Below are 13,454 nucleotides of genomic sequence, written 5' to 3'. Positions count from 1 at the left end.
TTTTAACCGGTCAAGTTAATTGGATCATATCAAAACGACTTTTATATGATTTAATTTTAAACTTAGACTAAGTAAGAAGTCAGGTTGATAAGTTTTTTTTTTTGTCAATTTCATCCTTTTTGTCAATTTCATTCTGATGCCTTTTTGGATCAGCCAATCGAATGAGTCATGACATGAAAACTCTCAAGTGGTTTAAGTTTAAACTCAAGATAGGCAATAAAGTTGGGTCGAGAGGTTTTTTTATATTAATTTCTTTTTTTTCCTTAATTTCATCCTTAGATCCTTTTTACAAGTCGATCATAATGTTTTTAGATTGACGAAGTCGACTGAATCATATTGAGACAACCCTCCACACGATTTAATTTTAAATCAAGAATAAGCAAGGAGTGAGGTCGAGAGTTTGTTTTTTCAATTTATTCCTTATTTTTTTTTTAATAGTCGACTGGATCATATTAAATCAATTCACATATATATTACTATTTTATTTATATTAAATAATAAATATATAAGTTTTTGAGACTCAATAAATATAATATAAATATCTAAATATTTTACTCGAATAAAATATAAACATAAAGAAACTGATCCCTATATTACATATTACGAACTTAAAAACCTATCCACCGCATACTAAAAATAACACCTCGAAGCATATCATTGCAAGGTCCAGATCACGAGGCGTGGGCTTCATGTATGGTAATTGCAGGCCCCAGAGACAGATGAGTTTTCATTTTCGAAAAGGTCAAGAGTATTTAAAGGCCATGTGAACCCATGCCCCAGTGGCAGTCCTTCTGACGATTATATCGAACAATATATGTAAATCTCCTTTAAAACTATTCAAAAATAAATTTATTTTATATTTTTATTTTTTTTCTTTGAACAAACGTGTTTTTCTCTTTTTATATTCTTACTTTTGTTTTCATGACTTGATGGAATACAAAATTATCATTTAAAAAAAACTTGAGTCTTCAGATTTTAAAATTAATCTAAGTAATTTCATGGAAACAGATATTTATGAACTACATATTCTATTTTTTTTTAAACCCTTCTAAGAGGACTAATCAATATTGAAAAATAGAATGGTTCTATTTTATGGGATATGATTTTTTATTTAGAAAATGTTTGGCATTCTGTTTTAAAATATTTTTGAAAAAATATAAATTTTTTATTTTTTTTATTTTTAAATTATTTTAATTTGTTGATATCAAAAATAATTTTTAAAAAATAAAAAAAATATTATTTAAATATATTTTAAAATTAAATTTTTTTTGAAAAATACCATAATTTATAAAGATTTATTTTGAAGTGAGAGATGTCACCGTCTTTAATTTCAGTCTGCTTAAAATCTGAATTTTTTGTCTGTCTGTCTCCAATCAGTGCAGAGACATTGTTTACTTGTACTAGTATGTAGGCTAGATAACTTGAATGTGTTTTGCTGCGGGTCCGATTTTTTATTTTTTTTTGAAGCGAGAAAAAACTATAGTTTTAAAATTTAGATTGGTCTGACAGGTTGATTCGAGATCCGACTGATCCGGAACTAGAATTGGATCAGGTTTAATAAAAAATAAGGGAAGTCATGACCCGGGATGACCCAACCAACTAAGCCGGTTGACTTGGTGACCCGGCACGATCCAATCAAAAACCTGGTTGTAAATTGTTGATTTTTTTTATCAAAACGATGTCGTTTTAATTTTTTTAAAATGGTTGATCCGGTCAAAACCCGACACCCAGTCAAAACCCGTGACTCGGGCCTTGGACCGGGTCGGCCACCGGGCCGGATTTAAAAACACTGGAAAAAACAATTTCTAAGTATTGTAAGTATATATATATATTTTTTAAAAAATTAACTACCAAATAGAAAAGAAAATGAAAAAAAATAACGACTTTTAATTCCCAAAAATCAAATTGATGAAAGATAAAACCAGAAAAGAAAAATCAATGAAAAACAATATCAGCAAACTCGGGTGATGAAATTAAAATAAAATAAAATTAAAAATCCAATGATGAAATTGAAAAAAATCAAAATACACTATTTTAAAGCTATGCTCGACCCGATAGGTTAACTCATGACCCAAGGGATCCGGAGCTTAGGCTGGCCCCAGTTTCGGAAGAAATTGTAACAAAGCATGAAAAAACATTTGATTCTTATATTTAATTCAAAAGCAGAAATCCTTAGAAAAAATTGAATTGAATAAAGCCTTGAAAAAAAGCTTTGGATGACACGTGTTTTTATCAAAACGAATGGAAAATCTCATAGTAAGTGAAAAAAAGCATGACTCAAAAAGAGAGGTAAAAATACTAAACACATTTAAATTAATCTTTTAAACCCAGGTTAATCTCTCAAAATCACAAACCATTGAATTCCACACCTAGGCTGAACTAAGAAGCTTCATACAAAACAAATTTAATGTTGATGGGTGAGATAAATCAATTTAATTAAAAAACATATTTTTAAAAGAATAAGATCTAACAAAAAGCACAGAAAAACCAAGGCAACACCAGGTCAATTTAATGTTGAATGATGAAATTAATTAATGTAATTTAATTTTTAAAAAATCCTTTTAAAACAGGCAAATCTAGCAAATTCCAAAAGCAAAATCCCGAGGCAACCCGTGTTACTCCAAAAAAGTTAGAAAAGTCTTATTGAAAGCGGAAAAAAAATACCAAATGATGAAACAAAAAAAAGATTAAAAAAAGAAATGAAAAAACCAAGCAAATCTGGGTGCACCTCCTAATCCTAGATTAATATCTTAAACTCGCAACCAGTTAAGGTCTAGACCCGTGCTCAATCAAGAAGGTCGACACCTGAAAAATTTAATGTTGAAGGATTAAATCGCAAAATAAAATTAAACTAATAAAATTTTAAAGTTTAAAAATTTGATAGAAAAAAAATCCATGGAGAATGAAATAAAAAAACAAACTAATTCTATAAATCATTTTAGATTAAATAAATAAAAATTAAAAGAATGATAACCAAATTAAATATATGAAAATATCTATGGGGGATGAAATTAAAAAAATAAAACAAATTTCATAAATTATTTAAAATAAGAAAAATACTAACCCAAAGACCAAGGAAAAAATCTGGAAAAAAAAAATTAACTGAAAGGTTGAACTGAATTTTTTAAATACCAAATCTAAAAGAAAAAAAAATTTATAGGAATTGAAATTGAAAATATTTTTTTATAAATTATTTTAAATAAAATAAATATTAATCAAAAGATTTAAAACTAAATCGGACACTCTGCATTGATTTTGTTTTCTTGCATATTGCGCTTCTTTAAGATGAAAGAGAAAAAAGAAAAAAAAAAACAGTTGCTGACAGCAAACCAGAAACGGGGCAGAAACACGCACTGTCTAGTCAGGTAGGCATCGTTGAGAGTATTTCACCGCCACCTTGAAAGCCACCATGTAAAACCGCTGGATCCACAACGCCTATAATTTAAATAATTTAAACAATATTATGTAACTGATAGAAAACGTAACGCCCATAATTGTTGTGTAATTTCATTAATTTATTGTTCAATTAAATATGAAAGCACAAAATATCCAAAAGTGATAGATACCATTATACCGTACAAAAAATCATGTCCAGACCAATCCGCCCCCAACCGAATCTGCAATGCCCATTGATACTCCGTGAAAATACAAAAACACCCTTAATATCAACACCTCTTGGGTTTTGTGAAGAAGGCCTTAAAATTCGTTATACTGTTAAAATCCACTATGCAATGAATCTAAAACCATATTACCATTAATTTTGGAGAAGATACTGGATATATATATATATATATATATATATATATATATATATATATATATAGACACACACAGAGAGACAGACAAATTAAATCATGGAGGCTTGAGTCGCACCGACATGGATCACTAGTAAATTATAACTTAGTTACTTTAGTTTAATAAAATTAATTAATCCAACTTTATATTTATTCCACAGATTGTATAATTTGTTTATGATTTAGTTCTTTCTTATTTTTTTTTAATTTTCAATTAGTTTTTTCTTCTTGTTTTTGAAAATTAAGGATACATAATAAAAACAGGCAAGATAGGAAAAGTTCATCTGGAAAGAAGGTGGTTTTGGAAAAAAAAAAAAATCTGAAATTGAGGATGATTAATGCTAATCATAGAAATATTTATTTATTTTTATATTACAAAGATTGATTAATTAGTTTTGATAGAATATAAAACTAAGTTAATGATGGGTTTTTTCTTGAAAAATAACATAATTTGATAAAAATTTTAGAAAAATAATGTAGGTTGGAAAAATATTTAGAAAATAGTATAGTTTAAACACAACAACATTACTGAATATCGATTTTGCACACAACCGTTATTTTCAATATTTTCAATAGTAGTTATTTAGCCAAGTTTCAAGAAGCATGTAGTTTTGCAAATTAATTAACTTTAACAAAGTTCATCTTAAAATTTTATGAAAATTTAATAGTAAAAAAAAAAAGAAGAGAATAATTATCAAGAAAAAAGAAGAAGAGAGAAAGCATAAACATCAGCATCTAGTGGTATTGTAAAAGATTCCCAGTCTAAATAGGTGGTAGTTGAGATTTTTTCTCAATTTTTACTTGGATATAAAGTTAAATGTGGCAAAAGTTGTCGATATTCATTTATTGATTCATACCCATATATTTCAAAGCATATAATTGATAAATGAATCAGTGTAAGTTAAGATATGGATTAATATACATGCATCATATATGAGTTGATTAAAAATTATATGAACTTTAGATTTGGGTTTGGTTATAGATTCGCCTAAAAACATTTGTATATCAAAGAATTATTATGAGAGAATTTAGTTCCACACCGAATCTCACTTTAGTCTATGAAAGTTTTGTAAAATTAAATTTTATTCCTATATTTAATTTCTCATACAAATAGGTTCACATTTGGAAGTTATTTCTTATCTCATTTTAGTCCTTGAATAAAAATAGTTTTATAATTTAGAGATATATACTCCAGCAAGTTGAATGTTAATCACATTGAGAGGCTTGAAACAAATATCGTCGAGATACTATACAAACTTGAGATGATATTCCCTCCATTATTTTTTGACTTAATGGAGCATTTCCCCATACATTTACCGTTCGAGGCAAAAGTTGGAGGACCGGTCCAGTATAAATGGATCACTACCAGAAAATTGATAAATACAAACGGAAATACCGATGGAATATTTCCGTCGGTAAATTTCCGAGAGATTTTACCGACGGAAATATTCCCTCGGTATATACCGAGGGAATTACCGTGGGAAAAAAAATTAAAACAAAGCAAAAAAAAATGATGACGTGTCATTTTTACCAACAGAATTACCGACGGAATTGTCCGTCGGTATTTTCCAGAGAGCTTCAAAACTGTTCACTTTCCAATTGCACTATTAATTGTTGTTCTTTATGGACAAAATCACCGACGGATTGAAAAGTCGTCGGTGTTATTTGACGGTTTTATGAAAAAAATCAATTAATTTAAAATTTTCATTTAAATATTACAGACGGAATCACCGACGGATTGAAAAATCGTCGGTAATTTTTTGGCGGTTTCTATAAACTTTTTACGAAATTGAAAATTTAAATTAAATATTACCGATGGAATTACCGACGGAATAATTAAAAAATATTAATATTCAATTATCCGTTGGTAAATCCGTCGGTAACGCGCCCCAATAAAAAGCCTGAATCCCTTTATTTCACAAGAGACAGACCCATTTCTTATTATTATTCTTCTTTTTCTTGTTCTTCTACTTCTTCTTCTTCTTCTTCTTCTTCACTATATGTAAAAAACATCATTAAGGTATGTCTTCTTCTTCTTCACTATATGTAAAAAACATCATTTCTTATCTATTTCTTTCTCTTCTTTTCTCTCCTCATCTCCTTCTCTTTTCCTCCATGCTTGGGTATGTCTTCTTATTCTTCCTTCTTTTATCCTCTTAGTTTTTTTTAATTAATATGCTTAACGAAATTTTTTTTCTCTCCTTAGCTTCACTTGCAACTACATTAAGGTAAGATTTTTCTTTTTTCTTATTTTTTCATGATTTTTTTCACTATATTTGTTTTTTTATTTTATTTTTAATTGTTTTTGTTCTTAATAATTGTATAAATGTTGTTGTGAGATTTTTTTTTTCATATGAGATCAATTTTTAGTAGATTTATTTATAGGATTTTTAAATTTTTAGCAATTGCAACTTCATTTTTTTCATATGAATTTTTTTAGTTGAATTTATTTTTTTGTTTTATTTTTTTGTTGCAAATTTGTTTGAGTTGATTTTCTTATTCTTTTTTTCAAGCATTTTGAGTATATATTATACAGTGTTAATTTATGTTAATTTAATTATTTTATAATTTTATAAAATGAATTTTTTTTTAAAATGTTTTTAAATCATTACCGACGGAATTACTGACGGAAATTCCGTCGGTAAATCCGCTGGTAATAAAAAAATATTATTACTGAGGGTTATACCGACTAAATGAAGCGGATAAATTTATTTTTTTTATTACCAACGGATTTACCAACGGACAAAAAATTACCGATGAAAGATTCACCGACGGAGCATTTCCGTTGGTGATTCCGTCGGTAAATTAATTACCGACGGAATATGTGTCTTACGCCGACGGAAAAATTCTGTCTGTAAAACTGTTAAATCTTGTAGTGGATGTATCCATTCGAACGGTTAGATATTACAGTTGCAATGTAATTCATATATAAAAGTATTTTCTTTGTTTTTCTTAATTGAAAATATTTGATTAATTCAATGCATGTACTTGTTCAATCTCAAGAAAAAAGTTAAGAACAAGGCGCATGTTGAGACTTCGATATGTGAGGTCTATATTGTTGAGGAGATCTCAATATTTATCTCGTACTATAGAGAACGAGAATCAATCGCGTTACACGACATGATGATGGTGGTGAAGTGCCTTCCAGTGGGAACTTGTCAATATTCTCCAATCCTGGACGACCCACACCTAAAAATGCCACAAGGAGAAGATATTTGTCAAAAATAGAGTTCAAACAAGCACACAATTATGTTCTATTTAACTGTGATGAGTTGAGACCTTTTATTTAGTAAGTATATGTACTACTAATTAAACTTTGTTAAGAATGTACTATTTATATATTATAATATCATAAACTCATATAATTTGGAACAACCTTGCAGACAACATCGACAATATTTACTGTCCAATAACTCATAGCTGACCGAATCTCAAATCTTTCAATTACAAGATGAACAATTTGCCACGTGGTTCAGAACACATGTAAGTACTATCACAAACTCATTATCTCTTGCAAAGTTACTATATGTCATTACAAAATTCTTGTTTACTGTTCATTGCTGTACATTATATACAAGGTTTATCAAATGAAAAGGAGTGCTGCTAAGTCATTGTCTGTGTCGCACGTGTGCAGCGTCGCGACGATTGTCCACTACTCAATGGAAAATGTAATGGTCTATCTGGCAAATATGGGGAGACAAGAAATTCTTGTCTTTTATCAGTAAAAAATTTGAATGGGAGTCACCACCTAGTATTCTGGTCACTAGGAACCCTAACTAGTCTCAAAGATGGGGTACGAAGACTGGTTGCGTAAAGGGAATGTATTAGCACCCCAAATATGCCCTACCTAAGGTAAGATGCATTGTTTTATTGTCTGATAAAATCTAAGGTCTTGTTGTGGTTTCTAATTGTTGGTCCTGTCTATCTGAGATTTAAGAAAAGCCATCCTCTGTAAGGAGGTTCTTATCTTAATAGGGTAAAACCTAATCGTTCTAGCGTACAAAAAAAAGAATTTAATATCCAAAATACATATTACGTGTAATGTCGTACCCCGGATACTAAAAGACAAACACAATAAAATTTTTCTTGTTTTTGAAATTTTGGCCAATGTTCTCTTGACTTTAATAAACTGGTTATTAAAGCTAAAATGCATGCTAAAACATTGTTTTTTTGATGTATGAAAAACACAATATGATTTTTTTAGCTTTGAGACACTTGACCGTATGCATAAAAACATTTTTTTTCTTTTTTCAAATTGTTTTTTGTATTTTGGAAGTTTTGATGAAAACAGGGTATTTTAATACAGGATTTGTATTTTTACGACATAAAATACAGACCGATATTAAAAAAAAGGCGTATAGAAAAAGATGGAAAAGTCACAAAATTTTGAAAATTTGTTTTTTGAACCGGGCCGGATTTGCCCAATTTTATGGGCTGGGCCGAACCCGACCCAAATGGATGGGCTGGGCTCAGCCCAACAAAAAAAGGAATTGTGGATCACTCTTTGCTGTTCACATGCAGCGTGAACACCGGGGGGGGGGTGACTGGAGAAGGAAGGTAATGGTGGGCGCAACTAACCGGATGTCGACCAGCTGCTCGCGGTGTTAACAGTGGGGGTGCTGTCGTTGCGGTGGCCGGCGGTGCTTCTCCTTCTTCTTCCTTTCCCTCCTCTGTTTTTTTTTCTTTCCTTTCCTCTTCCTCTTTTCCCTCTTCTCTCTTCGTTGTTCTCTCCCTCTTTCGGTCTTCCCCCCTCACCTTTTGTTCTCTCTTCTTATGCTATCCTCCTCTGTATTAATAGATAAAAACGGAGGGGAGAGAGAGGCCGGGGCGGCCACTGTGCTGCCGCCCCACGACTGCCCGAGGAGGCACGTCTCCTCCGTTTCTCCAACACGTGGGAGGCCACGGGTCAGCTTAGCAAGTGGGTGCTTTGGGTCAGCATCTTTTTGAGCTTTTTAGAGGAAGAAAAGCCGGTTAAAACAAGGGAACAAAACTTTCTTCTTCCCCTATTTTCTGCGCATCTAGGGGAAGAAGAAATGCTACAGTGCCGTTCAAAACGGCACCATTTTGGGCTCTTTTTTTTAACAGTGTATGAAACGACGCCCTTTTAGCCAAAACACGCAATTTCATTTAAATAAAAACGACGCCAAACTTATGTCAAAGTCCAAATCATTCTTTAATTTTTAATTTGTTCAATCAAGTCCTATATTGCAATTTTGATTTAAAAATCAATGCAATTGCATCCCTGCCAAAAATCAAACAGCGACCCTGAAGTTGGCCGCCTTTTCACTTTGGTCCTTGGTCTTGAATTTATGCAATTTGACCCTTAATTGATTAATAAACTTCTAATTTCTTTAATTTGGCCCCTGATTCGGTTTAATTACAGCCTCTCTATTTACGCGTGTTTTTCATTTTGGTCCTTGGTTTTGAATTTCTTTAATTAAGTCCCTAATTGGCCATCAAACTTCAATATTTATGCAATTAAGCCCCTGATTTGACCAAATTAACTCTCAAAAATTATAATTTGACCCTAGAACTTTAATTTCTTTCAATTAAAACCCAAATTAACTCCAAAATAAATTTTTCTTGCAATCAAACCCTTTAGAAATTCAATTAAACCTTCAATAAAATTTAATTGAGTCCATAAACATCTGATTTTGAACTTTTCTTCCTCAAATTGAATTTTCTTCATCAATAGGGCTCTCATCAGTCAACGATATACTGTCAAATTTTAATCTTTGTATTTTTGAACCTCCTCAACCAAATTTTGACCATTTTCTGAGCGTTCTGGCATCCTCTTTTCACTATTATACTTTTTTGATAATATTTTTGTATTTTTTGAATAGAGAAAAAATGTGAATTGGGGAATAACCCAAAAATGGGTTATGACAGTCTTCACTAAGCTTGGTCCCTGAAAGAAAAGTTAAGTGCTACAACGGGTATTTTGTCAATGAATATGTGTTCCATATTGAAGAATACGGGCATGGAAGAAAGACATACAACAATGGTGTTTGTGTTAAGTGATCGACTTGTAGTGAGTTAGAAGTTGACTACAACTGTAGATTAGAAGAGGTTGTCGAACTGCAATATCATAGCGAGTAGAATATAGTGTTTTTATTCAAATGCTATTGGTATGACACCATTGACAGAGAAATCAGAGTTGATCCTTATTATGGTCTGGTCGAAATCAACTCAAAAACTAGACTACGCAACGTAAAAGATGTCTTTGTTTTCGCAAAGCAATGTCAACAAGTTTATTACACATACACCCTTTCTTTTAAAAAGGATCGATCAAGAGTTGATTGGTTATCCGTTTTAAAAATGAAACCCAGGGGTCGTGTCGAGGCTGTTCAGGAAGAGAACAAAGACACAAGTGTGCAAGATGAAGTCTTTCAAGTTAGTGAGTTGGTTGAACCATATCGAGTTGCTCCTTCGCTTGACTTGGAAGAAAATTCAAATTTTCGTGTTTTCGATGATAGTCTTGTTGATGTTGACGCAAAGGACTTAAATGTTTTTTTGAGGTGTAGCGAACAAGCAAACATATATGTTGTTTTGTTGTATGAAAATACGATGTGATGATTATTTTTTATCTTTGAGAGACTTGGCCATATGGATGAAAACAAAATATTTTTTTTTGTTTTATAATTTTTTGCAATGTTTTGACGAAAACCGAGTATTTTAATACTGGATTTGTATCTTTATGGTATAAAAATACAAACCAAAATTATGCAAAATAGATAGAAAAAATACATGAAAATTTTTTAGAAAGATTTTTTGGAATTTTTTATTTTTTTTTTAAAAATGAACAGTGGATTACTCTCCACTGTTCACATGCAACGTGAACAGTGGAGACCACTGAAGAAGAAGAAGAAGAAGAAAAAGGGGAAGTGGAAGGAGACTGACATGCCGTGGAAGCTTGGTTGCGACGAGGAGGTTCGGCCGGTGGCTTAGTAGGCTTTGGTGGAGGGAATGGTGGCCGGTGGCAGTTGCTGTTGACGGAAGAAGAAAAGTTGCAAAGGAGAGAGGCTCGGCGGTGCGCTCACTATATGAGGTGGTCTGGCGGTTGATTGTGATGGAGATGGAGGTGTTCAAGCCGGTGGTGACGATGTTGATGGCTGAACACCGCGGTGGAGAGAGAGAGAGAGAGAGAGAGAGAGAGAGAGAGAGAGAGTCTGCTGGCAGGAGAAACCGGGTTAGGAAGGCTTGTTTTTGGACCCAAATTTATCCACCTTTGGAGCATGAAAATCACATCTATTTATAGGTGGTGGAAGAGGGACACTTTGTCTCTTCTAGTGCCAAATTTCGGCCTTTGGTTCGACTCGAAAGCACTCCAACCATTGCTTCAAAGAAGCAATGATGAACTGCCAGTTTTGTGCAGGAAAATGACTGGTTGGGTTGGCTACTTTAGGGTGGTGCCGCCGCCTCGTCAGCCTCGATCAGCTCGAAAGGTTTATACTAGTGTGTAGTCAGGTATCTCAGGATTGTTTTCATGCAAGTTGCATATAATTTAGGGAAGAAACGAGGCGTCAAATGCCTTGGGAATGAGGCCCTTCGGGTAGGCCCTCCGAAGAAGATAAACAGTAACATTCTTGCCAATTACGCTTTAGTCCTTCAATTTGTGATTTATCTCTAATTACACCTCTGATTGGCTTCAAACTTTCAATTTTGTTCAATCTCACCCCTGAAGAACATCAATTCAAGCCCCGGATTTCAACGCCTTTTTCCTTTTTGGTCCTTGGTTTTAGATTTATTCAATTAAGTTCCTAATTGGTCAATAAACTTCCAATTTCTTCAATTTAACCCCTGATTCGATCAATTTTAGTCCCTTTATTTATGCCCCTTTTCCAATTTGGTCCTTGGTTTTATATTTCTTCAATCAAGTCCCTAATTGACCATTTAACTTCAATATCTATACAATTAAGCCCCTCATTTGACCAAATCAACTCTCAAAAATTCTAATTTGACCCAAGAACTTTAATTTCTTTCAATTAAAGCCTAAATTGACTTAAAAATCAATTTTTCTTGTAATCAAACCCTATATACATTCAATTAAACCTCTAATCAAATTTAATTGAGTCCATAAACATCTGATTTTAGACTTTTTTCCTCAAATTGAATTTTTCTTTGTCAACAGGGCTTTTAATCTGTAAAAAATATACTGTTATATTTTAATCTTTGAATTTTTGAGCCTCCTTAACTAACATCTAGCAATTTTTTGGGCGCTCTAACATCCTCTTCTCACTGTTATTATTTTTTTGGATTTTTTTTTGTTTTTAGTTCAAATATTTTTTAATTATTTTGGAAGAGAAAAAGTAAATTTGGGGAATAATCCAAAAATGGGTTATGACAATATTTTGCACACAAACTATTTATTTTATAAGTGTTAACTGTTGTTATTGTTTTGTGCGATGGGCAGTTTGTAGTTTAAGTGTTTGCAGGAAGATAAATAGGCAATACAAACATAATCTTTCATGCACAGTGCATAGTCACCGACGTTTATACTGACAGATTAACCGTCCATCGGCATCTCACAAAGAGTTGCATAAATATTGACTCTACAGACGGACACAGTCCGTCGACATTTCACAGAGAGCTGTGGAAATGCCACAATCACTGACGTGGATACCGATGGACTGTATCTGTCAGCATTTGTCGGTAGTTCACAATTACCAACAAAATCACCGACGCGAATTCCATAGGGCGGGAATTAATGCTTCTCTAGTCGCGTGCACTTGCTAACAAAATTACCGACAGACTGCGAAAAATATGGAGGGTAAATAAAAAATTCTGGTGCGAAATCCAAAATTTACTGACGGATTTTCGAAACATCACCAACGAAATAATTAAAAATAATATTATTTAAATTGGTCGTCGGTGAATCCGTCGGGAAAACTCTATAAATCCTAGCGACCGCCCCTCAGTTCATTTTTTCATCGGCTTCGTTCCAAAGCTTTTGTTTTCATTTTTTTTCTCTCATTTCCTTCAAAACTTTTGTTTTTTTAGCTTGTAATCTCTACTTGAATCTTCAGCAAATTAAAAGGTATGTATTTCCATTTAATATGCTTAATGATTTTATTTTATTTTTATTTTCTTTGTTTTAGCTATTGTTATTTTTGTTGTGTTTTTTGTTTTGGTGTATTTTTATAATGTCAATAAAGTCTTGAAATAAACACATTATTAAGGTAAGCATTTTTCATTCCAAAAGTCTATAGTTTTTTTTTTTAATTTGTTCAATATATTTTATTGTTTGTATTGCCATAATAATTGAATACTTTGTTGGAATTTAATTGTTATTGTTGAATTTACCTTGTAATTAGTAATTGAATATATAAGAATAAATTTAATTATTTTATCTCAATTTTACTATATTATTGCATGCTACGTGTTTAATTATTTCCATTAATTTTAATTGTTATTTGTATAGATGTTAGGTTATATATAAGACTTTTGAATGGGGTCAATTGGTTGTGGCTATTGTCAATAGTTGCAGGTTTGAAAACTTTGGGTTGTCTCCAGTGTGCTACCGAATTTTTTTTTTTTTAACAATCAAATTTAATTATGTAATTATTCGTATAAAATTATGTAGATGTGTAGAACGAAATCAACAGCTCGTCACTCACAGATGGTCGCAGCTAGTTCTTCTAGCAGCGACGATGACATGTC

This window comes from Populus trichocarpa, chromosome 1 (assembly GCF_000002775.5).
Source record: "Populus trichocarpa isolate Nisqually-1 chromosome 1, P.trichocarpa_v4.1, whole genome shotgun sequence".
Lineage (NCBI taxonomy): Eukaryota > Viridiplantae > Streptophyta > Magnoliopsida > Malpighiales > Salicaceae > Populus > Populus trichocarpa.
Note: the sequence above shows the minus strand (reverse complement) of the source record.